Source organism: Protopterus annectens, chromosome 1.part2 (genome assembly GCF_019279795.1).
Source record: "Protopterus annectens isolate FY-2018-M chromosome 1.part2, PAN1.0, whole genome shotgun sequence".
Classification (NCBI taxonomy): domain Eukaryota; kingdom Metazoa; phylum Chordata; order Ceratodontiformes; family Protopteridae; genus Protopterus; species Protopterus annectens.
This window is the reverse complement of record NC_056727.1, coordinates 855,454,736-855,459,735: the sequence shown is the minus strand read 5'-3', so window position 1 is coordinate 855,459,735 and position 5,000 is coordinate 855,454,736. Positions and strand designations below refer to the sequence as shown.

General features: G+C 31.3%; 1 protein-coding gene across 5 annotated transcripts in view; it reads right to left on the bottom strand.

The window, feature by feature from the left end:
- CHRM3 (cholinergic receptor muscarinic 3) overlaps positions 1-5,000 on the bottom strand; it is a 3,548,735-nt gene that overhangs the window by 594,227 nt on the left and 2,949,508 nt on the right. The gene's annotated exons all lie outside the window — the stretch shown is intronic.

The window sequence follows — 5,000 nt, the reverse complement described above, 5'->3', positions numbered from 1 at the left end:
TTAAATAAAAAAAATATATACTTTTAATCTAATTAATGCCAACCTAAGTTTACACATTAGATACAATTAGTCAGTGATATAACTGTAAATTAGTATGAGTTCATCACTAAAAATTAAGCCATGGAGTTGTAATAGTATTCAAATATCCTCAAAGGGGAAATTATTTGGAGATCTGCTTTATAATGTGGATACAAGCATTTTGTTGTACTTGGTAAAGGCATATGAAAAACTCAGATCTGGAATCACTTTAGTAGAAAATGATTTGTTTTCTTTTTTTTCTTTTTTCTTTTTACAGGATTGAGCTCTACAACCTTTAAGGTGACTGCTATAAATAAGAGAGAGACTGAAATACAAAAATACATATAGTGAGATACTGTCAATGTATATATGCTTTTTATACAAAAATGCTAAACAATCAACATAAATCATATTGACATATGTCCTGAGTTAAAGCAGAGTTTGTCCTGAATCTTACTGAAACAAATCTCAAAATATAACCACCAATTTTGTATGTCAGTGGAACATTAGAATCCACAGAGTTGAGGTTTGATATAGAGGGTTCTAGAGTAATATGTTCTATGGAGGAATGAGCTTTTTAAATGATATTATCAAGCTGATGGAACTAGTGGATCCTTACAGGTTAAAAAAATCCTCAGGTATGGATTTTATGTTTTTAACCGGACATAAATCATGAACAATCTTTGATTTCTTTCTTGTATCATGTTTAGTTTATTATTCCTATTATAAAGAGTTACAAGTCATTCTCAATTAGACATGCATCATGTTGGAATTCAGCTTTACAGCACATTCAGGCAAACTTAAATTAGAAATTGAATCCAAATATTTTAAATTATATTGTAGTATAAACTATTATTAAAGTGAACGTTTGGATGTTTTATCTTCAGTATTGGATAATGATGTTCCTTTATAATGTAAGATGGGAGGCTTTTGAGAACATATTAAAAGGCACACTGATCGGTCTTTTTTCTCATATTAAAACCATTTGGACAACATAGATACATGAGTTTAGAAAGACAAACTGAACAACTTAATAAGGAATTGCAAAATTCATTTAATACAGAGAAGCTGGGAAACATAAAATCCTTGCAATCTCTGGGTATTTCGAATATAAGATAAGCACAATATTTTCACAGGTGTACATGCTCATTAAAATGTCTATCTAGCATTTTAAAGCTCTAACCTCAAAATAACTTTTAGTCTATTTTAGAAAATGTGAACATTGCAATTGATAATTCTGAGATCTCAAAATTATTTAATATTGCATATAATAAAATGTATACCATGATCTGTTCAACAGTTACACTACAACATATAGATCAATAGTTGAAACTATACAACTGAAACCTATTCCTTGTTAGTTGATAAATGTTGATAAAAGCATCAAATGGGAACAAATAGAAAGAGCAATAAGAAAGTTAAAATTAGGCAAAGCCAAAGTTAAAAATTAGGCTCCAACACTTATAATACTTTTTGACAAGAAATTTATGCAAAGTTTAATTTAATCTCAAACTGATCAATAATATACAGGATTTCAGAATTAAACATATTTGCCTTGACCAGTCAAACATGTTTTTTTAGTCACAGATTTAATATGAAGGCTTTACTTATAAAATCACTGCCTAATCACAGATTAATACAGACATAAAAATAAGAGTATGACTAGAACAAAAATTTAAACACTATAACAAAATAATAAATATGGATGATACTCATTTTTCAGTTCAGGTTTGTGAAGCAGATGTAAACTTTATACAACAATATTATGTTGGATCAGGTTAGCCAAAGCATCTAACAATAGTACTGTTTTTAGCATTACTCTAACAAAGCATTTGACAGAGTCCAAATATCCTTTATTTCAGAAACTATTATAAAACTTAACTTTCTGGCATCTTTCCATAACTTATTCTGTAAACAGACTCACAACTGCTCCTAACAATCTACAAGTACCTGACAGGTCTGTCCCCTCTCATTTTATCTATTCATTTTGTCCCTCAAACCCATTTTTTATCAAATTATTCATTCCCTGTCATTAACAGAGATTAGCTTGGAAAATCAGAGTTTCAGTATGACAGTGCTTGTTGCTGATATTTTAATATCATTGAATAATTCAAAAACTTCCGTATTTCATCTGTTAAGTCACTTCATAGTTAGAGTTTGCTTTAAAGTGCCATATTATACTCAGAGAAGTTATCCCTTTTTCTCTTAAAGTCATACTGGGAAAAATGACAAGTCTCAATTTTTTTATCAAATAGCTGTTCCTAATGTTGGTCCTAAATACTTCAGAATGTAATGCAATCAAGACAGAAAGGTGTTCATCAATCTTAACCTCTTTACTACTTTGAACATAATTTAATAATATTACTAGGATGAACAAGGTGAAATTTAAACTTCTTTCAAAAGTCTACTTCATTATAATTCATTGTCTTCCAAAAATTGTTCTGCTTTACTAACAACACAATTTCAATGGTACACATAGATTATATTAAGAATTATAGTCAACATTCAGATAGCTTTAAATAAACTAATGGGTACCCCCCTGAAAGAATAGGAGAACTCAACCTACCAGAATTATTTCTGTATTATAACATTTCCTAATTCCTTCTGACATGAGACCCATAATGGTTAGTGTCTTAAAGTAAACTATTCATGCTATAAAATTTAAACCTCTAGCAACATCTTTTTTAATTACTACATACTGTATGCCACGGTGGTACGGCGGTAGCATTGTTACCTCACAGCAAGAGGTTCTCCCGTTCGATTCTCAGCTTGCCTTGGGAGTGCCTTCTGTGTGGAGTCTGCATGTCCTCCCCACAGTTGGGTAGCATTCGAAAGACATGCATGCGTAAATGGGCGTGCCTTTGTTGAAGGTTGAGCATCGAGCTGGCACCTCGGCGTTTCATAAAAATCTACTGCCAATCATTAGCGGTCCAGAGTTCCGCTGTGGTGACCCCTTACCGGGAAAAAGCCAAAAGACAAACATACTGTTTTTAAAAAAAACTGTTTTTTGATCCTAACATACAAATACTGATACTAGGAATCTAATAATCCAGTTAAGTTCAACAACAGAATTTAAGATGAGTCAGCCCCTTCTAGCAAACAGAAGCATAACTATAGATAATCAACCACTGCAATACAGTAATTTTCCTTTTCCAGAAAACAAAACTACTATACACTCTTACAGAATAATTTAACCACTTCTATCAAACTCACTATTCTTTAGAAATCGAATACTTGTTTTTACCCTTTTTCAACTTAAGATCAAAGTAGCTACAGGACTACTTCTATTGTCAACAATGAATTTAACGATAATTGATATTTTTTAAATTAATCAGTCACACTCAATATCAGCAAAACATTAGAATATAATTAATTACAGACATAACTCCAAATGCCACATATCAAATTAATGGACTATGATTTTGGCATCTGTAAATCTGGAAGAATGCTTTTTATTTTCTTCACTTTTTAAAGTTCAGTTATAAGATATCATAACTTTAAACTTTCTCTATCTCTCTCTATAAATTGCTTTGGGTTTCCAGTTTCTCCAAGATACACCTTCTACAAATATATTAGTATGGTCCTTATGTTTTGATGTTGTATTATGATCAAGCATTTGTAGACTGTTATTTTATAAAATAAGAAAAGAAGGTTCTGGAAGTGGATTCTTGTGCCTCAAATATGCCCTTATGGAATATAAATTAAAATGCAAAGTGTTATATGAATACTATATCAATGAGAATAACTTTTTCTAGTTAAAAATGGCTAACAGAAGGTTACATTTCTAAAAGAAACTAATAGTCTTTGATCAAATTTTTTTTCCTCTCATGGAATTTCTGCTTTAAATTCAAATATCCTATTAGTGGGTATACATTGGTATTGACTGTGCAAACTATGTTTAGTCAGTGAACAAAATAGTAAATAATAGTCTCATATATGTTTAGTGGCAGCTGGGATATGAAAACTCTGGACAAATTCATACAAATCTCTCTTGAAGGGTTAATGGAATGATGTTCCTGAAAGTACTGAAAAAGCATTCATTGCACAGTACTAAAGAAAGACAAATATTTATGTACAGAACATTGAGATGGCAGTGTGAATTTGGGAAAATGACAGCTTTATTAAATACTTCTCTGACAGAAGATAGGTGTTTAATAAAGATTTGCTAGGTACCTTTCTAGACTGTAACTTTGTAGGCCTACCACAAGAGAACACCATCCAAAACATTTTTGAAAAGTGTTTAATGCTTTCTAGATATGTACAAAAAGTATATCAGAGTAAAATGTATAACAACTCTTAAAACTGCACTTGCATTAGATGGACACCTCACTTCTATCCACTGTCTATGTGGCAGTGCTAAGCATTTTAAGGCTTTCAAAACTGTGAAACACCTCATGCTCCTGACACTTTTTTTTTGTAACTGTAGGTACATGCAGTCAATAAAGCCCCATACACTAAAATGAACTATGATCTGGTCTCTCCAATTATAGCTCACATTATGTCTTTTTGACATGGATGCTACAACTTTGATCTGCTCTTAAGATGAATTTCTTGACATTCTTGTCTTGAACACATAAGTTGACTATAATAGTGACCCAGTCATAACCTCTGTATTTTTGTAGATTTATAGAATCTTGTATGTGTCTATATGTTAGCCTTATATATGGGCCAGACTCAATAAAGCCTACACTAAGTGTACCTGATATATATTCAAGAACATTATTATCACATGTTTGTGCTTTCTAGTCACTCAGAAAGATTACACTAAGGGTACATGTAGTCTACACTCTTGTGTAACCTTTATGAATCTCAGTCCATATCAAAAGCTGCAAGAATATCAGTAGTAAACTAAAATTAGGAGGAAGAAAAGGTGAGCTATGTCTGATTTGTGAATGAATGTATTGTATTATTCTTGATACATTCAAAAAATTACTGTTTAAAATAAAGATCCTTCACTATGATAAACTTTAACTGCTAAGTCC